Source organism: Triturus cristatus, chromosome 5_2 (assembly GCF_964204655.1).
Source record: "Triturus cristatus chromosome 5_2, aTriCri1.1, whole genome shotgun sequence".
Lineage (NCBI taxonomy): Eukaryota > Metazoa > Chordata > Amphibia > Caudata > Salamandridae > Triturus > Triturus cristatus.
In genome coordinates, this window is record NC_140588.1 from 794,046,054 (window position 1) to 794,070,407 (window position 24,354).

General features: G+C 45.6%; 1 protein-coding gene across 2 annotated transcripts in view; it reads right to left on the reverse strand.

The window, feature by feature from the left end:
- MOSPD1 (motile sperm domain containing 1) overlaps nucleotides 1–22,149 on the reverse strand; it is a 216,160-nt gene extending 194,011 nt beyond the window's left edge. Inside the window, exon 1 of one of the 2 annotated variants that reach the window (XM_085607919.1) lies at nucleotides 21,887–22,149. The gene's annotated coding sequence lies outside the window, so the exon portion shown is untranslated. The remainder of the gene's footprint in view (nucleotides 1–21,886) is intronic. The other variant, XM_085607921.1, reaches the window with a different exon arrangement.
- Between the last annotated feature and the right edge of the window lie 2,205 nt (nucleotides 22,150–24,354).

Below are 24,354 nucleotides of genomic sequence, written 5' to 3' on the forward strand. Positions count from 1 at the left end.
CATCAGCATGCGCTGCTAGCCTGCTGACTGGAATCTGGGGAAGAGCCCTAACGCCACGGGCCTCAGCCGCAGCCAGCATGCTCGGGGAGGGGGAGGGGGGGGGGACGGGAACGCGGGCTGGGATTGAAATTAAAAGTTAGGTACCTTTACCGCCGGTACTGTGCCCCTATGGAGGAGCTGCCTTTGCCCAGCGTTAACTTGTGTAAAAACCCCAATTACGGATGTAATACTATCCCAGAATGGGCCACATTGCGCAACATAATTTGTCAACGCTTCAGCATGATTTAGCTCCCCCCTGCCGCCTAGTTCTAGTGAACCTGAATAATATGTGTACTAAAAGAAAAGCACACCCCCACGTCACTTACTGGTCTGTGTTGAATGTACATCAGAACACAGCGGCGGCCGGCATGCTCGAGGGAGGGGGGTCTCGGCCCGCGGGTGGGGAATAAAACAAATTACAATTAAAATAAAAGTAAGCATACCTGAGTGCCACCGGGATACCACACAGCCTCCGCTCCGTCCTGTACTGGTGGGTCCGCATGTTCCTGCTGCAGGAAGCAGCCAGCAGGCAGCTTACCTCCACTACGCAACGCAAGGGAAGCCAATCACAATGCTGGTAGGTGCAGCTGGCTAGCGCCCCACCCGGGACATTTTCTCTGCATAGAGAAAGACGGAGAGTGGGCGGTCCTACTTGAGGGCCGGGGGGAGTGGCTTACCCACTGTTGTGGGTACTGACTGTTTGGTCGGCCCTGAGCCCACCAAACAGTCAGTACCCACAACAGTGGATAAGCCACTCTCCCGGCCCTCAAGCAGGACCGCCCCCAACCAGGCACAGAGGCACTTCTGCTTTCTCGCAATGCGAAAAGGCAGAAACATAAATGGTAGTTTATACCGTTTATGTTTCTGCCTTCTCGCACTGCGAGAAAGTAGTGGGGGCAACGCCCCAATGGGGGAGCCGCCACTGACTAAAGACCTAGTCCCTTATGCGCCTGCCATACCGCTGGTGGGCTCCCCCAGCGGGCCTGGGGTGCTCACATCGCTGGAACTTCTGGAGAGGCACGAAGCCGACATACAGAGCCTGGGAGATCTGTACCGGGATGGCACACTCCTATCATTTGAATCCCTTACCGAAGAGCTGGGGCTCCCACAGGGACACTTTTTAAGACACCGCTCTTTGATCACTACCCTGACCTCTAGATGCGGGGACATGAAGGAAGAGCCGGGTCAACATCTCACCATACAGTATCTCCACGTAATGGGTCGAGGCCGACACTTAGTCCGGTGGTTTGCAGCATCCCACCGTACGCATGCGGCGATAAAATTAGACTCACTTCGACGCGGGTGGGAGGAAGACTTGGGGAGGCAGATGGAAAATAGGGCGTGGGAAAAGATATTGAAGAGTCCTAAGCATATTCCCAGAAACATGCGGTTGCGTCAAATTCAATTATTCATAGTTCACAGGGCATACCTCACTCCCGAAAAGATCAATAGGTACTTTTGCCGAGTGGATGCGGCCTGTCCCCGCTGTGCAGAGGTGGGGACTGGCCTAGTGCACATGCTGTGGGGCTGTCACACACTGCATACCTACTAGCGGGCTTTTAGTGAGACATTGTGCGCGTGCACGAGCCGCAGCATACCTTTTGAGTGGCCTACTTACTTATTACATCAATTTCGTAGGACCCCGGCCACAAAAGTCACTTCTCGCTTCCTCGACCTGGTGCTGGTAGTTGCCAAGTGCCTCTTAACAAAGAAATGGAAGGTGCAGTCCCCACCACACATGAGGGCATGGAGGTATTCCCTCATAGCATGGGCTAAAGCAGAAGGAATTTCCATCATACGGGAGGAAACACTGGGTCTGCGCAAGACACCGATGGCAGCGCAATGGGAGGGTCTGCTTCAGGGCCTTATGCGCATGGAGGGGACAGCCTAGAGCAGCAGCCGGATGCTGAGGGAGGCATTCCCGCAACCTGAGATGGGCAACATGTCAGGTGCACCCTCATCCCACCACGCAGACACATTTACACTGACCATTGATTAAAAAGAGATGCAACTATGTGTGTTGGATGGCGTTGCACCTTAGTGAAGAGTTGCAGGACGGGGGGTGAGAGACGGGGATGGGGAGACAGAAGTAGTTACAATAGGGGGGACGGTGGGGGGACTAAGTGAAGAGTGTGTAAGTAGAAGTCGGACTCACCTGCTGTGGTTGGGGTTTTTTCAGTTCCTGTTTGTTTACTTTATAACATCTGTGCATTCACACGAGATGTATGTTCTGTAACACTCTGCATAAGATATCCCCAGAATCACATCACAACTGCATTGTGGACTTTACCTCTGCTGACGCAACACATATGTTGTAGTTCAACCTGGAACTGTGGCTATAAGGTCACTAGGATACACGGTGGGCATTCCAAGCTCGTATGTGGGAACTGAGCGTCACTGTCAGAAGACTCTAATTGTGGTTGTAATGAAATGTTGGAGATTGTCTTGCATACACATGTAAACGCTGTGAAAATAATAAAACAGATTTAAACAAAAAACAAAAAAAAGGTGCTAGGAACCAGAGATTTGTACATAATGCCCAAAGGGGCTGGTCAAATGTCGCCTTGATAAGCACAGTGCATACTCACAGGACACAGACAGTAAACAGCAGTAAAAAGAGGGAAATAGAAACAACGCACATTTGAACATAGCAGGAGACGGGGGTATTGGCAGGGTGCAATTACAATTGTAGCAACAAGGCATGGTGCTGGGGCAGTATCGGGGCACACTGCACAGTCACGTGATACAGTGAAACGTGTTGTAACAGGGTAAACTGCAGAGGCTAGAGAACCAAGTGTAACAAAAGAAGCAGTATAACTGTGAACAGCAAAGGGGGCAGGTGTAGGCGAGTACGGTGGGAATGGAGAGGTGGGAAGAAGTTTTGGTATTTAGAGGCGATTTGGTGGACGGCTAGACAGTGAAAGGAACATGCACAAACATGGGTCATCCTGGATTGTTGCTCATTTTGTTCCATTTGGTCGAACCAGATTAAAGTTTAGCTTGCCTATTTCTATGGTACACTGGCACACAACTGAATTAATTAGCTTCACAGAAGTGTTACATAGTTTTTGCAAGGTGAAAGGTCAGCTATTTTCCTGCCTCTTGGCATTTAGAGCTGTCTTCTAGCCCCACTGACCTTGCCTTCCTGTACCACTCTCTAAGTCTATTAGCTGACTTGGTTGCTTCCCGTCCTACGTTGGGAGTCTCATAGGGAGTCAAATCTGGAACCATATTCCGGAGCCCTAGAGTCTATGATGCTCCAGAATCTGCACTTCCTTGAGTAACTGTGGCCTTCTGCCGCTCTCTTTCCAAGTGTCTGAATTCCCTTATCAGTGTATCTAATATCCCTGTCACTGAGGCCTTGTCTCCACATTCCAGTTTTTCTGTCTCCATGTACAAGTGTCTCTTTCCTCATGTCCGTGTCTCTTTATCTACATGACCAAGACCTGGCAGCACACCCTGATAACCTCTAGCGTGTCATGCCTGTCTGTGATTAAGTCTGGTTTCTTCTGATTCAGTACTGTTGCGTCCTTCTCTCCCTATCAGTGTATCCATGTGGTCGAATCTGTCTCTTTATTTTTATGTGTGAATGTATTCATATTTTACTGTCTGGTGTCCCATGCCCTAGTACTCATGTAACTGCAAACCTGGATCTAAACATTCCCGTCTTAGTCTGCATTCATCTATTCCTGAAAAAATGAGAAGTCACCCATCTCACACTTTGTTCCATAGTCCATGCCTTACCATCCTAACATCTGAGTATCATGCTTCAGTCTCCAAGGCATTAAGTCATAGAACTTAAGTCATCATGTCACAATATCCGAAACAGGCTTTCCCAAAATGTGTGTCACACTGTCTCGGAGTCAATGTTGGCTTGTCTCAGAGTTTGTGTCATCCTTTCCCACCGTCACTCTCTCAGTGCCCATTTGCCCTGTTTTTGTGTCTGTCACCCTGTTCCAGGGTCCATGTACCCTACAATTTGCTGAGTGGGCTTGTCCCACTGTATTTCCTTGAGCCAGGGATTGTGAGTCCTTATCTTTCTATCTCGGGGTCACTGTTCCCTATCCCATTCTGTTCTAGAGTCTGTGTTAAACTCTCCTTTGCTTCTGTGACCCTGGTCCAGAGTACGAGTCCCGAGTCAGTTTCTGAAGGTGGTGTAGCGCAACATGGCGCTGTTCATCAGCAGGCTTAGCTCTGTTGACTGGTTCATCCAAAGTAAACCCCTAATCCCAGTGATGGTGGCCACCGATCTCCTTTATGCCAAGCTCAGAGGTAACTGGCCAGTACCAATGTGGGGAACCAAACTACTATCACTCCCCTGTAAACTTCAGTCCAGTCCCCCACAGTTATGGGGGTCTTCATGTGTGGGTAGTGTCAGATGAGTGCATAGGAGGTTCACCAGAAATAATGGTGGAGTCAAGTAGAACAACATATGCATGTGTGCACACGATGGCGGTCTTCCTTCAGGTAAGGATTCAGTAACAGGGATACTAGACACACTGCTACAGGAATGCCTTTCTCACTGGTGGACATGACAGACAGAATATCAATGTGCTCAAGGCCACCTTCCCAAAACCTGTCCTAATTCTTCACTAGGAGAGGCTTCCCACACCCTTCTCTTGTTCAATGTAGGTTGGTGGAATTCTGTTGGGGCTCCGTCTGATTTGAATCAGCAAAACACTAATTCAAAATGATGAGACAAGGGCACCCCTGCTTCAGTGGCTCACCAAAATTAAAGACAAAGAAGGAAGGAGCACTTACCCCTGATTGGTAGAAGACCTTTCATTTAAAAAATGCAGACCTTTAGTTGACTCAGGCTTTCTGCTGTGGCACCCAAAGGAGGAAAAATACTGCCTCCGCTCTCCAAACCACAAACTCGTACAACACCTGCATATCGACTAGACTCTTAGCAACAGTTGTTGGTTCAAGCACCGCCAGGAAGTGAATTTTTGCTCTCTCAGGCTGGGTTAAGTCTGTTTTTTTTTTAGTACCCTTGTGTTGTGTGTGACCTGTTTTCAAAGCTCTCAACACAAGGGTCACAAAGAATACAAAATCTAGAAGGAGAATCACTGCCTTGTGTGAAGAGGAGTTGATTGACCACTGGAAGATTTACATAAGGTCAAGATGATTGAAGACTGTGCATAGAGGACACTTCGAGGAACCTGGACCACCCAGAAGCCATAGGAAGTACGCAGCACATATCACCTGGAAGAAGAAACAAAGACCACAGACAAGCATCATCTGGGTTGAGGAGCTGCAGAATTGCTCCCTATACCTTAATCGTGGGCCCGCACTACCCCCATCCCTCCATTCTCATAGGCTCCCCATATCTGCAACTCTGAGACCCCCAGAAGGTTCTGAGCCTTCACTCCCACTCTCAGCACCACCATCACTGGAAAATGCTGACAGCAACTGGTAGTTTCTGAGTTATGATCCCCTAATGTAAGGTAGCTATGAAGGAAGTCTTAGTGGGTGTGGACTCACTGCTATATCTGCCCGATTTAACACCTAGAGACAATCTGGGACTTCAACTAATATCTGAAAAACGTTCATTGTGTCTCACCTGGAAAGCAGTTAGCTGAACCTCGTTCACTGTTGACTTGGGTATCAAGACGATGGCACCCTGAAAACACTACTGCTAACTTTACTTAGGTGAGACCCTGTTTTGCTTGGGTGGTGCATTTTTTAGAGCAAGGACTTTGCTGTTTCTAGTCTAAGAACGCAGTAGCTTGTGCCTCAGTCCACAGACTGGTCAAGTTTTGAAGCTAAGCTTGGGACACCGAAGGAGAGGGACCAACATATCAGACCACGGTTGATGCACTGTCTTCTCTTTCTGCGACACATTTGTTCCATTGAATGAAACTTTGTTATTAAATATTGCAGTAAAATTGAGGGACCCAAAGTCCCCAGGGTGAAAAAGAGTGCGTCCCGATAAGAGTGCCCGTGTACGCCTCGCTCAGTGTCTAATCACCCTGTCCAAAGTCCGTGTCACCTTATGTTAGGGTGCCAAATGGTGTCATCCTGTACACTATTTGCAGTCCTTGGTTTCCATATCACAATAATGCATTTTAGCATAGTAGTCTTGTTCTGTTTCCGTTTAACTACTTAGACTATCACACCTGATAAAACTGATTTTATTATAAGACATGAGGCTCTATTATGCAATCTCTTTTCCTTCTTTATTTATACAGCACATTCCCACAAACCTACATTTCAAGCAGGAAGCGTTTCATCGAAGAAAGGCACCAACACTGTCATTCGGCGCGGTTCCGATCAAACGTCCTCATGTGTTGCTGCTTGCGAGTTACGTTTATGTCAAGTTTGCATGCTTTAGCATTTTGATTCTGCTGTTTTGTGCTTAGAGTGAGAGTGTTACTGTAGAGCCTAATTACATTTTTCACACTGTTTTTGATTGATTGGGAATATTTGTATCTGTTTGGCAGCGCAGGGTATAAAGTTTGCATTTGCCTGACAACAGTTACATGGCTGGTTCATTTGCTTCACTTCAGCTACATGATTTACTTGCTCACACAATTAATGGAGGAGGCGGGCGGATAAAGTAACCTTTTCCTTGAAGATTATGATTTGTGATTTCCCTGTGGTAGCGGGCTTTCACTTCCGTTTATATGTGGTTAAGATTTAGAGGGAATTGTCTCATTATTTCTCGGAGAAAGTAAGCTTGAAATGCAACTAAGGTGTGTGTCGCTCTGTATTTTTAAATATCCTTAAAAACACAAGTATATTAATTGTGTGGGGGGAGGTCCAACTCCCGGAGGATTTGACATATTATTTGTCAACAAGGAAACAGTAATCCTCCACAGCAAGCGGTGGGAGACAATCAAGGTGGCAAAAGGGTAATGAAAATAAAGCACATAATAATGGAATCCCTTCAGGAACATGGGAGTGAACAGCGAGGTGCCGGTTCAACTGCGCAGGGGGCGACTTGTGGTCTAATTGGCAAAACTCATTATTGGGTGCAACTGGGAATCAGGGTAAGAGACCATTTGATATCCTGGATGATAAAATTATTGATTATTTTTATTATAACAACTCATATTATGATGATGATGGTGCAACTAATGTTGAAAAAAGTTTAAGTCTGGGGATGAACCTATTGGGATTATAATTGCAGTGGGCTCCCGTATGTGTGATCTTGGCCTTATTTAATATCCAAATTCATCGGTGCAGCTCCCCCGCCATTTGGATAAATATGAAGAACTACATTAAGGGCTCTTTTGATAGGGCGACAAGAATGAAAATGAGGGCGAATGTCCCAAGCTGGTGATTTCAGATAAGGCGGCTTTGGCACCACTTTTAGATCCTAAAGTTGTTACCTTCGTTAGCAGGAGGTAAGGACCCCAGAAAAGGGGTGAAAAGGGCACGGGTTCTTTGGGCCCTACTGCCAAGATGCTCTGCTTGGATGAGCAAGCACAAACTTTGGATGAGGATCTTGGTCCTGTTGTGAAATCTGTTGGGCTCAGAGAGCAATTTGCTTTCTAGGAAACTCTACGGTGGGGTTATCCTTTGAGAGGCGTACCAGCTTGTTGTAATACATCGACTCAAAATTGGGGGGAAATTGCGAGTTCTGAGTTTGCAAGTATGTCTGGCTATGATCGTTTCTTGCTGACAAGGTTCCGTTTTGACCTGTTTCACCTCCTACTGGCAGTACCAAGAGGGACCCATCGTGGGCAAGTGCTGCCTCCTTGCGGCTGCGACGGAAAGTCTCCGCAAGATTTGGCGCACTTTTTATTTGTTTGTTCCTATTACTCAGTACCTCGAAGGTTATACCTAAAGCCCTGCCTAAAGAAACTAAAATTCACACAGATTAAACCAGCACTTTATTTCCTTAAACTTTTGAATTGTGAATGCACTTTATATATATGCAGTTTCCTAAAATTAGCTATTTCTTTTAGGAAAAGCATGGAGGGATAATTATGCTGCTATTTATTGTTGTACCCTTTAATGACTTTTTAATTCTGCACAAACTATTTATATTCTTAACTTGTTTATTCTGCCTGTTGCCCTTATATGCTTTTACTTACAATGTTTACATAATTTGCCTGTCTTATAAAAGAATTGGATAGCTCTTTTTTAACTATTTACGAAACTTTTTTATAAATGTATGTTTATGTATTGTGCTTTTATGATTGTTAAGATTACAATCGAATAAAGTTATCTGAACTGAACTGAACTGAGTTTGCAAGTAATATCTAGGGTTTCCTCTTTGGGAATGACCTCATAATAGAAATTGGAGTGTATGTTCAGACTTTCACATCTTTAGGCAAAGCCCATTCTTCTCCTGTAAGGCTTTTCGGGCTGGTCTCTCCCAGGGCAGGCAGATTTTGGGGGTGCTTTCCCACCTTTCGTCATGATCCCCATGTGTGTTTCTCAGGTACAAAGACACTCAGAGAGGGTGACAATTGTGACTCCTCTGTGGAGGACCCAGACATTGTTCCCATCTTACCTGGAGTTGTCAATGTACTGCCGAGTTCTGATCCAGTTGTTGTAAGGATTGCTGAGGAATCCTGTTGGCTAATACCACAGTTTGTTTGTGGAAGGCAAGGTACTGATGGTGGCTTGCGCCATCTCAGAATTGCAAGATCTTTCGGAGTTAGCTTCCAAATATATCAGGGCGTCTTGGGCAAAAGATGCAACTAGAGTTTGCTTACAAGTTAGCATGGGATATCTTGGGTAGCTGCTGTGTGGAAAGGGACAATGATCTTGATTGCTGAGGTGTTACAAGTGTTCTGAACTTCTTGGTAGCGGCTCTGAAACCTTACAGTCTGCTTAATACATAAAGGTCTGAAATTTCAGTAGGGTACAGACAGTTGAGGGTAAGCCAGTAGATGAACATACTATGATGTGTAGATTGTTGAAGAGGATTAGGTATGAGAAACCTCCTAATTCTAGATAGTATACACTGTGGGATGTTAACTTCGTTTTACAACTCTTTCAGTCCTTGGAAGTCAATGATAAATGATCATTCGAGTGTCTGCCAGCCTAACTGGTAGCTTTGTTATGTTTGGTTTCTTTAAGAAAGGTGACTGATATTAGGGCTTTGGATGTATCTGCTATGTGTTTTCACCAGTTGGGGTACACTTTACAATTACAAGGCGTCCCAAGAATTATTCTACACCACTGAGTTTCTTTTTTCCTTTACACCTTACACTGTGAGAGTTAAGCTGTCTTCAACAATATTTACTGGTAACTGAGGGGTTTAGGTTGGCAGCTGCGCAGTTATTTATAGCACTGCGGAAACCCGTTGCCCCAGTGTCATCGGCCATGCTGGGTAGATGGGTAAAAGAGGTAATGGCTTTGGCAGGTGCAGACACATCAGTTTGGTGCACACTTATTGAGGGGAGCAATGACTTCAAAAGCCTTCTGGGCTGGTTACAGGCTGGAAGATATTCTAAGACCAGCAGATTGGTCAAGGGTTTCTACAAGAAAACTTTTTATTGTAATCCCATTCAGCATGCTGCAATGGATGTGGTGGGGAAGCTTTGAACTTGCATAATAGAGCCTCCAGTCTTGTAACAGAATTGCAGATGTTCCTAATAATTAGTGAAGGAGAGTCCTGTTTTTTTTTAAAGACAATGAAGGCAAATATTATCCTAGCATACACAAGGAGATGATGGACGGAGCTCTGAAACTTTCAAGACACTCGGCCCCAGTCACTATTAGATCTGGGTTGACTCCATCATCGCTCTTTAGCTCACTTCGCCACCCCAGGTCAGACCCTGCCATATGCAAATCAAGCTTGACCCTGTTCAACATTGGAACAGTCCAGCCCGAGCTGCCACTATATGTATAAATATTTTATTTCCATAATAAATTAAGATATTGGCTTCTGGCATTTTATTACTAGCTCTTCTAATTATTTACAGTCCCAGTTTAAACTAATCATGCGTCAACTTAAAGGATAAAGACTGACTGAATGTTCTTTTGTTTTTGCTTATACTTAGATTTTTCCATAGTCTGTAATCCCAGCACATCATGAAAATAGGACGTTCGTGGGTGTCTTTGACGTTAATGCTGCCTGCTTGAGAATGCAGGATTATGGGAATTGTAGTGTTCTCTCTGGATGTGCGGTATAAACAAATCAAGAAAAGAGATAGCATAATATATGCCTCCATTGTCTTTAATAAAATTAGGACCCTCCTTCACTAACAGGTAGGAGAAGCTGCAAATTGCAATTTAAACACCCAGGCTGGAAAGTGTCCACGATGACAGAGTGAGACGACCATAATTTTTACAGTGCACATTTCATCCTTTACCAGTCATTGCTTAATTGGTAAGAAAATAAGCACTAGGACCCAAAGTTTTCTTAGGAAGTCGCCGCACACTGCAACCAATAGTGCTCTCCACTCATGTGCATTAGTAAGATGATAGAATGAGGCTCAGTGGGCTAAGCACTCTGCTGCAGTGAGACATTCCAACACGATACAGGGTTCCACCCTGGCAAGGTCAACCATTCTATTCATATTTCCATCGAGTCAATGACATGGGCTTCAGTCTCACTTGGGAATAATTAATTAGCATTCATAAATGTACTAGACAAAGTATTTTTTTTTATAAAAGTGTCATATATAGAACACATTATTATAAAACAATAAGTCATTTTCTCCAGAGTGAAAGTGTAATGCTTTCGTTTCACATCCCGTCAGTGGGGAGAATATCAGGATAGACTGTGCAGTACCACAGAACTACAATAACAAAAATACGGGAACTATTAAAATAGCTGCAAAATGAAATGTTAATTTGTAATGTTATGATTAGTTCATTTGATCACGCACGAATCACCCCAGGAGGGGCATCTCGGCGCAGAGCAGATCGCATGCAAATGGAAAACTACTGTATTAAAACAGCACGTCCTTGAGCAATTTTCTAAATGTAAGATGATCAGTGCACATTTGTATGTGAAGAGGAAACTCATTCCAGTAGAGAGGGGCTGGATATGACAAAGACCTGCCATTGGCTCGGGACCTTCGGACCCGCAGGACAGCGAGCAGAGCTTTATCACTGGATCTTAGAAGTTTGACTGGATGATAGTAATCGAGCTTTGAATATAGGTAGCTTGGACCTTTCCCCATCAATGAGTTATGTGTTAAACAGCAGATTTAAAAAAAAACAATTTTCCTGACAAGCAGCCAATTTAAAGAACAAAAAAAGAGGAGACGGGGCAGCCCCAGATGGAAGATTGCAAATGAGACAGGCCGCAGTGTTTTTTAAAAAACTTGTAGTTTCGATAATAACGTCACATTTGCAGAGCTAGTAGGGCATTGCCAAATCCAATCGACCGATAAGTACCTGAACCAGTACTTTCCTCGCTGAAAGTGGGAGGGATGGGAAGGCTTTCTTCAACGGGAGCATCATGTGGAAGCATTTGCCAATGATAGACAAAACCTGCTCTTTCATGGTGCGGGTTGATCCAATTGGACACCCAGGTTCTTAACTACCTGTTTGGGTGTCGGAGCTTTGCCTAGTTCTGAAGCCACCAGTCGGAAGCCTTCATTTCTGTTTTTCCTGCATTTAACTGAAGGCAGTTCTCCGCCATCAAGGCAGCAATTGCTTTCATCCCTGTTGAGAAGCGTTCATGGGCATGGAAATGGGCACGTTCAACAAGAAATGTGGAAGAGCAATGGGTCACAGGTATGATGCACTGAATGGAAGCAGAAAGGGAAGTTTACAAAGCAAGGGGGTGCCCAGAGAAACTTCTTAAAGTGTGGGATCCATGGAAAAAACATTACAGCCTGGCCTGAGGTTCCGGGCGTGACGAGCCTCAGAGACACGGCTGTAGGACTGCCACGAGCGGGAAGTGGGGAGGGGTTGGTGGACGGCAGGATTCCAATCAATTAAAGTAATCTTTATTTCGGTCATAGACCATAAAAGATAAACAGTCCACAGGAACATACATGTTTTGCAATAAAAAAAGAATTACAGTTCATAAAAAGGTATGTACAATAAAGATTACATAAATTCATGATTAATTCGTAAAAACAGTAGTTAAAAAAGATAAAAAGTTAAAAGTGTATATAGAACAGTGGTACACAGAATAGATAACTATTTGGTTAAAATTATGAATTAAGCAATAGAAGGGAACATCTCCTTCGCCACGCAGCATGCCAGAAACGTGATACCGAGAAGACTATAGGTAATGCTGTATCAGTCTTCAGGATTCTATAGGCAACTTTACAGTGTGTAGTCCCCAGATTCCTACATAATTGAAGGAGCCAACGTTTTCTAATCGATTTATATGTGGGGCAAAAAATAGAGAACGTGTAAGTCAGTTTCGCTTGTGGCACCGCAGAATGGGCAGTCAAAAGGATTGTCTACCGACCACTTTCCTGTGAACGCACTCAAGGGCAAAGTTCCATACCTGAATTGCATGTATAGTTTTCTGGAGATATTGGACTCAATTATATCCAAAACTGGCTCCATTTTGGGTTCCATCTTAGTGTTAAAAAAAGTCCACAGTCAGTGAGCCCAATTTATTATTGGTAAGCATCATATTTTTGCTATTAGACCAAAATGCGTTTACCAATTCAGCTCTAGAAATTTTTGTAGCATTTATTTCAGGATGGTGCCATAAAGCTGAAAACCCTAATCTAGTGAGCTCCCTTCTAATGTAAAGTAGCCACGGTGTGTTATCTATGCCGCGGGGGGTCAATAATGTTTTTAGGTCGTTTTGATAGTTCACTAGCTCCGGTGTTGCCCACAACCTACGTCAGTACAATAAAGGCCTTAAAGCAATTTCATCTTGGATGGAATTAACTCCCAGGTCCATTCTGAGTGGTATAAGGGGGGTGCTAGGTGGTAGGGACAGTAACGACCTTAGGAACAAATTCTCAGATCTGCCGATATCTCCAGTTGGAGAGTGCCCCCATAGTTCAACCCCATAGAGAGTTGCAGCCCGAGCTTGTGCTTTGTATATCTCAATGGTGGGTGCTATCGGTTTAGAGATGGATGCTCTGTGGATTTTTAGGATCCCACCGCAAGTCTGCGTGTGTCGTAATTTAGCTTTTGCTAACTGGGGACCCCAATCCATCCTATCCGAGAGTGTGATGCCTAGATATTCAAACACTAAAACCCTGTCCAAGGTAACACCATTAAGAGACGGATTAGGGGCACTTTTTTTGGGTGGGTTACATACCATAAATTTTGTTTTCGAGGAATTAACCTCAAGTCCTCTGTGAAAACAAAATTCAGAAAAACTATCGAGGGCACGCTGGATCCCCATAGGGGATTTTGACACCAGAAGGGTGTCGTCGGCAAACATTAGTGCGACCACCTGCTCTTTGTTAAGTTTGGGGGCATCAATGTCCTTGACTCCCCTCAGGTGGGACACTAGTGCATTGGTGTAGAGAGAGAATAAGGTAGGGGCCAGGACACATCCCTGTCTAACACCGCGGTTAACAGGGAACTTTGGAGTCAAGTTGCCCCGCTTGCCACACCTTACTTGGGCGAAATTGTCATTGTAGAGACGTTTTATAATCCCCAGTAGGCAGGCGGGCATCCCCATCTCAGCCAAAACCGCCCATAAGGTATGCCGGGGAACTAGGTCAAAAGCTGCTTTGAAATCAACGAAGATAAGGTAGAGGCTGCCACCCTCTACCCTCACGGTTTTCCAATAAAGAAGTTGTAAACGAAAGAGTTGGTCTACCGTGGATGTCTTCTCTCTAAAGCCGGCCTGGTAGGGAGTTAGTATTGATTTTTCATCCATCCAGGCTTGCACTCGATCTAGAATGATACGCGCAAAGAGCTTTTGACTGACAACAATTAGACTTATCGGGCGGTAATTGCTTGGCAAGAGGGGAGAGCCCTTCTTGAAAACCGGGACTATCTCGGCCCCTGCCCAGGTATTGGGAATAGAAGCACCATGGAGAATGGCATTATAAAGGGAGCAGAGAAAAGGGGTCCAAACCTCTGGTTTGTGCTTATATAAGTCCCCGGGAATTTTGTCAAGGCCTGGTGCCTTTCCTGCTGGGAGTCTGTTTACAGCCCTTTCCACCTCTTTTAGAGATATATTATCAATGGCTTCATCATTCAAATCAGGGAGGGATAAGGTCTCAATAACAGGAACCGAGGGGGCGTATAAGCTCTGAAAATGGTCGATCCATTGGCTCGAAGCAATATTAGGGTCGTCTGCTATTAGGCCTTCCTTAGATTCAGATCTGATGATTGCCCAAAATTCTCTCATGTCCTTTTTAATAAGAGCTCTTTTAATATCCTCCCATTTATCATATTCCCAATTCTGCTTGGCCACTTTTACAACCTGCTTGTATTCATCTCTACTCGCAGCAACCCTATTCCTATCACCAGATTGTAGTGAGGCCAGTAAAGCTGACTTAGCCTTTCTACATTCTGTGTTAAACCAGGAAAGGGCCTTCAGGGTTTTCTTCTTTCTAGATATCATTGGGTTTAAGAGGTTTCCCAATGTAGTGACTAACTCTGTATGGATTTGGGTCACGTAGTTTTCTCTAGAATCACTGGCTTGGTCCAAGGTGAAACACATTTGTGCGAGGGCATTGCATGTGGCCGAGTAGATGGAACTAATTTTATCGGGAGATTTGAGAATCATCGGCCACTTAAGGCGTCTACGGTCACCAGAAAGGAGTAAGGGTAGAGGCCTACAACTATTTTGTGTGGGAGTATTCTCCTGTACTATAGACAAATTGAGGGTCAGAGCATTGTGGTCACTATCGTGTCGGGGGAGAATTACAAAGTCCATAACCCTCGACCACGTTTTGACCTCAACCATAATATAGTCAATGCGCGAGGTCTGGCCAGGGCGATTAAAAGTATGATTACCCTCTAAGTCCGACAGAGAGCGCCCATTACATGCTCTGAGTGAGTTAGCTAGTACTAGGGAATTAATTTGCAGGGCTAAAGGTGTCCAAGCCTTGGCAGGTGGAGTTAGGAGAGCCGGTATAGACCATTGTTCATCTTCCTCCCTAGTGATAGGATCAATGAGCCCCGGTAGAGGCTCGAATTGACAATTAAAATCTCCAGCGACAATCAGGGTACCCTTGTTTTTTATTGATTGGATAAGGTTATCCAAAATGTCCAATGTAGGTGATTCACAACCTGATTTAGTAGGACGGGAATAGACATTAAGCAAGATAAGTGGAGAGCCTGAAGGAAACGTAAGCTGTAAACATTGGAGATCAGGTGTCTGCGTGATAATTTCTGAAGTTACACATCCCAGGTGTGACCCTATAAAAATGGACAACCCACCAAATGGCCTGCCCCTAGGACCCACAGAGGCTAACGTATTGGCTGTAAAAAAAACCTTTTTTATAAAGTCCTCTTTTGCCCAAGTCTCTTGAAGCATGCAAATATCGTACTGATTGATAAAAGAATCCCAGTCCGGGCAGAGAAGTTTGTTGACAATGCCCGCGACATTCCAAGATAGAACCTTTAATAGATTATTTAATTGGGGGTTCTTTATTTCGGAACATGGAATAGTAGGCGTGGGGAGAAAAGAGTAGTTGGACGCCTTGCTTGATATGGGTTTGATGTGGATGGGTTTAGTGGAGACAATAGTATTTTGAGGGGCAATATGTAAGGAAGAAGGGGTCAAACTATTGCTAGAGTTGATCGTAGTACTTGCATCGTTTAGGGGAGGATAGAACGAACCCCTATTGATTGGCCCAGTGTCAGTCGGATCTACCAGTCAATCGACGTCCTCTAACGGAGCAAATCGATTGTGTACAGGTATTCCATAATGTGGAGTATTCAGATTAGTTTTGAATTGCACATTTTGGGGTAGCCCATTATCTAAGAAAGTAGGACCAATTCGGTGAGGGACAGAAATCCAAGGAACCTGGGGATAGAAAAATTCAAGGGGGGATGCATTAATTGAGGTTTGTTGGCCTAAAAATAGTGTAGGATGGTCGAGGACCTTTTGGTTAGTCCGCGGGTGTCTAAAGTTGATAACCATGCAATCCCCCCTAAGATTTTTTCCTGTTGGACCTATCCATGCAACCCTTCTCACCATCAGAATCTCATTAGCCATCTCATAAGGGTACTGTTTGTATCTTGCCAGCCAAAAGAGGACTTTGTTACGGAGATCAAGATGGTTTTCATTGGTCCCTTCCCTAAGTTCGGGGACACCGGTCAATATAGTCACAAACGGGGATGCGGCTGGAGGAAGATTAATCGTTGGGAGGTTGGTAGCCATAGGCACCATATTGTTTCCCGAAGGTTTTTTACATGCTATTATGGGATTAACTAGAGGCTCGTTGGTGTTAGTAATCTGCATTGGAGAATTTGGATTGTTAGAGCTCAGATCTTGCACAGAGGGAGCATGGGAAGGTAATCTTGTAGTACCTCTATTTATAGGGGGTCCCTTAGTTAATAGAGAAGGCTGAGTTACCTTTGTTTGGTTAATCTTGCTTTGTAAAACCACTGGAGCTTTCAATAGGGTCTGAAGTGTAGGTATGCCAACATTTTGGGCGTTAGATGTACTAGGTTTAGAACTACATGGGGGATCAGTGCAAATTGTCGAAAGACTTTGGACTAGTTTTAAAATAGGTGCTAACTCCTCTTTAATGATAGACCTGCATTGGTCAACAATATTAGTCGCCACTAAGTGAACCCAACCAGGGTACGATGTATCATGGGAAAGTGTTGGTGCGGTGGTAGTGGCAGTGGATTGTGTACTAGAACGAGTAGTTTCCTTAGTAAGACTCCCCTTGGCCTTCCTGGTCTTACTTCCGACTCTTGTAGCTTTCCTTTTTCCCTTAGTTTTAGGGGGTATAGGTGAAGGGCTCTTGATAGTCATAGGCGCTGTTAATGAATCTTGGATGATTACAGCTGGTGGAGAGGAAGACTGACTGGTATGTGTTTCATTACAATCTGGCCCAGTAAGAGAGGCAGACAAGTCCAAAGGTGGAAAGTCAGGAATTAAGGAAAGGCGGCGCTCCGTTAGTTCAATTTCCGAAGTAACCACAACAATAGCTTTTTGAAGCATTAGGTCGATTGCAGTCGGAAGTTTGTCCTCAGAGGCTCGTGTTGTTGGTTGTCGTTTTGCAGCGCATGCACGGGCCCCTTGGGAACGCTTTGGGAGAGTGGGCTTAGGCATGATGTGAAATAGGTACCAGCAAGCAATACACAACCCCAAATCACTAAACCAGCACACTAATATGTCTCAACAGTACCTTTAGTCCTCCTTGGAAGTTGGTTGTGGTCAGGTGGCAATGGTGTGGCCCTGCCCTGCCGCCTCCTGCCCCGGACGGCCACAGACGGCCCGCCCTCTGCCCGGGCTCAGCCCGGCGCCGCCCACGCGCATCCCGCGACGCGGGAGAGAGGCTGCAATTTATGGCGCCTCCAGGCGCGATGATGTGGCTTCCGGGTTCCTTTCCCAGGACGCTAGGACCGCTGGGAAGTGTAGTTCCTCCGCTCTGCGGCCGCTTTAGATGTCGGTGCAGCGGCGGGAGGCAAGGCGACCCTCGGTTGATGTGCCCAGTGCAGCAGCACTCATGTGTCAGGTAGACAGTTCTGGGCTGATTTTTGCAAGGATTCCGATCTCAAGGAAGATGCTAGTTGGAATCATTTGGTCTTCCACTCGATTTGGTTGTGGGCCACGCAAGTAATTATGTTGATTTTATGTATACGGTGGAGCAATGTTGCTTTGTGTTGTGAAAAACCAATATATATATATATTTTTTAAGAAATGTGGAAATGGAACTCAGATCTATTCGTGCCCCCTCACAGCGACCTCTGCCTCTGGGACTGGAACTGCACACGACTCTAAACTCTCCAGTATTATAGTATACTGTCATGGAGTGCACGTCTAACGCTCTCTCTGAATAAGGTTACTAAAAAAGTCACCGGGGAAATCTGTATTTCAGTTCATTTTCTCGTTCGGCAAATCACTACTTCAGTCCAATTGAAGACAACCAGGACTTTAACATCCAGAATGTACCGGGTCTGTCAATGAAATTACAGGACCCTCGATAACTGAGTAGAACTCATCTAGCAACGCATATTTCAGATCGATCAGTTATTACAGGACTGCCTCATTCTGTCAGAAGAGCCTCAGGGGGGCGCCAGGGCTACACACACTACTACGTAGTGGCAGGGACACCAAAAAAGAAAAGTGTCACGTGTAAAACTTCAGACAATTCTACCACTTTACCCAACGTCGTTGCACTCTGGAACTTCTAGATTAACTTTCCTTATGGTAAGGTCTCATAATGCGTACGCAAAGCACTGTTGGCTCGTGACAGGCGATGCAGTGCAATGTTAGGAATGTGTCACGCAGATCGGTGACCGGGCGCAGGCACATGGTCACAGCGCACAGTGGGCGCCTTCCCCGGGTAATCGCAGGTCCGTGACGCTATTGCGAGGCACTGGCTCATTTTCCCCGGGACTTGACATTCCAAACTAGCAGTGACGCGCGCAGTACCTCCACGTGGCTAGTCACGTGCGCGGCTTGTTTACAGCCCAGTCGCTGGTGCAATGTGTGTCAGGTTGGCGGTGACGTAAGCAGCGACTCAGGGCCGGGGCCATGACTGCGGGAATCGGAAGCAGCTGCCGATTTCAATTCTAGCCAAACCACTGTTGATGCAGCGGGAACCAGGCCAGGAACGTCTGTCTAGCACCCACAGACAAACAGGGGCAAGTCCAATCACAGACAACAGGGGCAAGGGAGGGTATGTGCTGCATTCTAATATTGCCTTACGAGTTATGGTTAGTTGTGTGCATTACACAACAGCAGCAGCTTTGTGTCTACTTTCTATGTATGGGGTCTCGTGATTGACGGAAGGTTGGGGGTTTAATCTCCTCCTGGTTTTAGAGCGATGGGTTCTAAGGTAGACGGACAGCTCACTTTGATCGCCTCATCCAACACGGGTCAGATCTACGCTTCTCACCGCACAGGCTTACACGTGCCTGAACTGCGAGCCCAGCCGAACAGGGGCCACCGAGGCACCGCCCCATAGAAACTAGACAGCAGCACCACCCGCCATCATGAAAGACATACAGTCAGGACCGCCACCGGTGTGTATGACATGATTTACAGGGGATGGGGCAGAGTCCCCAGGAATTAGGGTATAGTGCGCTGTACTGTGGGTGTAAAAACAGCAGGGTGGAAGTCGAGGACACACGCGGATTCATGGCGTCAACCCCCTTTTTTCACAGGGTGGACGCCGTCTCCCCTGCCAAGACGTTGGGACCCACCAACATATCCTGAACTGGTTCCACTGTAACTTTCAGACCCTGGACACATTCAGCACTGCCTGTAGGTTGTCTGCTTTCATTCCATGCAGCAACCTGCAGGTGGGGAGGGAGCTTTCATAGTGCAGACTGCAGCTGGGCCCCTAACAAAGGCCAAAGTTAAGCGGGCAGCAGGCCTTCTTTTGATTGAGTATGCTGGCTACGAACTACCTGGAGCCTCACACCTACCTGCACATAGAATGGTGGGGAAAGAAAGGCCAACAGCTTGTTATTAATTCACAAGTACTTGAGAGGCATGCTTTTGACTTTGTTGAGGTAAAAGACATAATCATGCGCTATAAGAGTTTCAGATGTAACTCATTATGTACCATTTGTATGCCCTATCATTAACAACTGTATTTGTGTATCCAATTCTGCACTGCTCTCTTTCTGTAACTTGGAATGTCGATTCACAACAAAAAGAATTAATAAAAAAAAGAATTTCACATGTGATGGTCGCCCCCAGTATTGACATAAATAATTTAAATACCACTATTTTGTTATATTTCATTTAAAGTTGTACTCATTTCAATCCAGGGTGTCAGCGCGCTTTACATCACACATACATATATATATATATATATATATATATATATATATATATATATATATATACACATCAACAATAAATCATGTGTGTTTAAATCAATGTACAGGATGTGTTACATAAGACAGTGAGAGTTACAAGGTGTAGGAGTCACATGTCCTTAGCTCACTGTGCTATATTAGAAAGATTAACATTTATGAACTATAAGTAACAAAAGGATCTCTGTGTTAAAAGCAGTAGCCCGCTTACCCATCAACATTTAATACAAATCTGTCATCTGCACGTCACGTGATGTGCTTTGAAGGAGACAATATTAACCCTCTATGCTACTTTGTATAAAAACTGGGACTAGACTAAACACAGATCTCTCCAGCAAGTGCATTAACCTCCTGAGTTATCTTACAATTATTATTCACTGAGATTTCTGGGTACAAAACGATCTATGCAGCAGGTGCCTTAACCGCATAAGACATTTTCAAATGCAGACTTTACAAACAAGCAGAACAGATTTACAGTCACAGTTCTCCTTGCTGCCAATTTCTTTGAGGCACCGTTTTGTTTAAGTTGAGGCCCAGATTTTGTGTCTGGGTTTTTTTTGTTACAACCTCGTCGTAAAATCTAATTTGTTAAATAATGTAATCTGCTCAAATGTACTGTTAAGCATATGTGTGAGGTCTTAAGCTCTGATGTCACTTCTTATGATGTCACTTTCTGTGAGATCATGGGTTGTGATGACACTTTTTGTAATGACAAGGGCGATGTTAGGCGCCATGATGCTACTTGCCTATTACCTGACTTGGATAATCCACCCACTTCTCTCTTTTTAGGACGTGTGCCCGGGTAAACAATATATAAGAGATGCTGTACTCCAAGGTATTAGGCAACGAAAGGTGAAATGGGGGCATGCAGGAAGGGCAGAGTAACCAGGTCAGTGCTCTGCGAAAGGGAGTAGCTTGACCTGGGAAGTTACCTGGCTGTGCTGGGCACAGTGCCAGAAAGGTGAAGTGGTCACTTGCCTTGGCTGTGCTCCAACGCGAAGAGAATGCACCTTGAGAGAACTGTGATGTACGCCAAGGGGCTCTGCAGAACAGGAATAGATAGGCAGAGGAATCACGTCTCTGGCGTACTTGAGGGTCACGCTGACCAGGGCTGTTTGCGGGGTACAGAAGAAGGACAGAATGGTCAGGAAAGTGTTTTGGCCACTGCAAAAGCCTGGGAGAAGGGACACCGTGACTTGAGCTGTGGTGTATAGTTAGGGAGGGGCAAAGAGTCCCAAACGTGATGTACGGGAGACTGGCCTGTGCGATTCAAGAAGGAAGATTGTCTAGTGTCATGTACAAGTGGGCTGATGCTTTAGGGCTCTATTTGTACAGAAGGCGGCACAGTGTGCAGGGCTGTGCATGAGAGGCAGAGAGGTCTAAGCAGTGTTATAAAGGAGAGGCACAATGGCCATGTCTGCGGCATGCGCGAATAGAAGAGCCGACGCGGGCTGTAGTGTTAAGTGAGAGGCCATGTCTGTGCTGTACTGCAGGGGCAATAGTGAACACGCAGTGCTGCGGAAAGGGCGAGGTGTCCAGCGCGGTTCTGTACAGCAGGACATTGGCCATGGGTGCACCTTTCAGCAGGGTTGTGTATCGAAGTGCCCAGGGGTGTGCTACAAGACACCAGGGCAAGTGACCGGATGTGTGTTGTACAGGAATGGCCAACGACTGTTCTGTACAGCAAGCAGTTAAGTGACAAAGGCTGTGTCCTACAAGGGGCGCAGTGGCCTGGAGTACATAAAGGGAACAGAGTGACCAAGGTCTTGCTATGCGTTAGGAAGAGAGAAGGATGAGCCCGGTTGCACGGAAGTGGTCAGCAGGGGCTCAGGTGACCAGGGCGGTGCTAACTTGAATGGTAGGGCAGTGGGGGTCAAGGGAGTCTGGGTGGAGCGTAAGGAACACGGTTTGGAATTAGTGTAAAGGTGGAGAGGCTTCCGTAGGCACACAATAAATAACAAAGCAAACGAAAGAGCCGGCGCACAGTGGAGGGAGGGAGGCGGGACAACGAAGCTGCTCGCGAGGCCGTGCCCGCGGCTCTTACCTCCTGGCCGCTGTGGGGCTGGGACTGATGCTGGGCACGAGCTCTTTGTCCTGCGCCGCTGACAGTCCGGCGCTGGGCTGCCGGGATACTGGAGGAGCAGGGAACTGGCAGGGAAGCGGCTCTGTGACGTCTGAAGCAAGCTGGCGGGGAGGAGGGGGCCGAGGATGGCGCTCCACTGTGCACAAATCAGTAGCGCCGGCCTCCTCAGAGCCAGCACTGCACCAACAGGATGTCAGGAGCCGTTCATAGCACACACTGGAACTGCACAATAAAGCTCCTCGCAATGCTGCCCCCGCTGGTCATTTCTACCAGGAGGATAGCTTTTTCATGTCAGTAGTGTCTTGTGCAATAGCAAGGTCTGTTTTCCTGGAACTCTGCCAAATCCTCCCCGATTCTTTTGTAACCTCGTTCTTGTTTTCCAGTAATTTTATGCTGTACTGTCAGGGTGAGGAATACTTTAAATAAGCGCACCATGTTTGGATCAGGCAAATCTAGGACACCGAAAGTGCCCGTATATGAGCACGAGCAAGCACACGCAGAAACGTTTACAAAGACATGGACAAAACTTCAGCCTCATGACAAAGTAGACAAATGCGCAAGGCTTCACGCTTTTAGGGCTCTGTTATGATTAGGGGCTCCTTGTGTACCCTTCGAGCTTGCCTTACCCGGCCTGTCAGATAACCCTTCAGATGCTAACTGTTTTAGTTCATTTATTTTTATAACACAGGCCACATCAATGTGGATGACAGCGATTTACAGTGAAAAGGCATAACGTTTAAGGCAGCATGCGTCATGCCCAGCAACGTATATTACTTAATTCAAATACGAGGGAAAGCAGAATGTTCCTATAGGACAGTTGTTTCTTTTTACCCAAACAGTTACAACATAAGAAAGGAGGTCGACCACATTACTTAATCTGTTTCCAAACTGTACCAGTCTTATCAACAGGCAACTGCTTGATGTTTAAAAAGGACCTTCAGCCACACAAAATGTATGTGGCACGCTTTTTTCACTGGGTCCAAACCCCGTAGGCCTAATGCTCCTGAATGGGCTTAACCCAACCCATAGCATTTTAGTTAGGGATCCTATAAAAAAAAATTAAAACAGCCTCTAATCCCCTCTGTGTTTCTTTGTTCCTATGGGTCTCAGGATTATAAAAAACAAACAAATGACATATTTGGAGATACTTATTACCCCTACGTCTATTTAGGTCGACATGTTTCAGCCATTTTTTCTCTGCCCTTCGGGTCACCCAGATTTCCACAGGTGGATCCCGTACTCCATCCAACCTTATCCATGTAGCTTTATTCATATAATTCACTTTCACTTTGTACACTGCACACTCATGCTTACTAACCAACTTTTTCGGTTGATGCTTGCCTCTGCTTGTCGCTCGGGAATTATTCGACGTGGCTACCTGAAAAAAATAAAGATTTTTAGATATTTAGTCAATTGTTGATGGTGCAATTTCAAGGAAACCAGATAACATGCGCCATGCACTTTACATGCCGTACCATCTCGGTACCTCATAGTAATGCTAGACAACTGCGTCTCCTTTTATTACCTACTCCAAAGCGATAGTTGTCTGTTTTCAAAAGTACATCTCAGTGCAATCATGTGAAAAACACACACATTTTATATATAAACATGCCTACTGGTGGTCACCATCTATGTTTCCATAGGAAAAGCATTTTTTGACTTGCCTATACCTTTGGCGCCATTTGACAAATCTTCACAAAAATTTTCAAAGTGCCCAAGTGATTCTAGTTTTGCATGGAAAGTTTCGGAGCGAGAAAGCAGGGGGAGTGAGTAAAAAGGGGGGGGGGGGGGTGGAGGGGGTACAAAAAAGTGCATTTCCCATGTTAATTCGCATAGGGGTTTCGAATATGACTACACATAACCAATGGGCGGAATTACACAGAATTTGCCCGAAAGGTAGCTTTTGGTTCGTGGATCACACTTTAGGTTATTTGGTGTAAATCCGTTCAGTAGTTTTTGAGAAATGAAGGGAAATAGTTTTTGAGAAATGAAAGGAAATCCAAATTTGTCAATCTATGACCGAGAAGCCTATGCAAATATTGATGAGCTTGTGCAGAGACATGCAGAACTCTGATTGGCTGTCAACACTTCAACCAGGAAGTGTTGGCAGCCAAAAATACACATTAAAAAGAAAAGGGGGCAGGGTATGAATACCCTAACACCGTAGCCTTGGTTCTGGGGTCCCAGAGGGACCTCGGCAGGGCAGAAAAGAAATCTGTGTTTTTTAATTCACAGCGAAAGTCGCGAATATCGTTGTGAATTAAAAAAAAAACAACCTCGGTCTCCCGCGCTTGTTTTTAATGTCACCCCCGGATGCGTCAGGTCCCGGGGGCATGCACTGTTTATTGAAAAATGGAGGGGGCGCATGGGGCCCCCTCCAAGAGCTTATTTATTCCCCGAAGACCAGCACCACCCCGGGGCTCATGTTT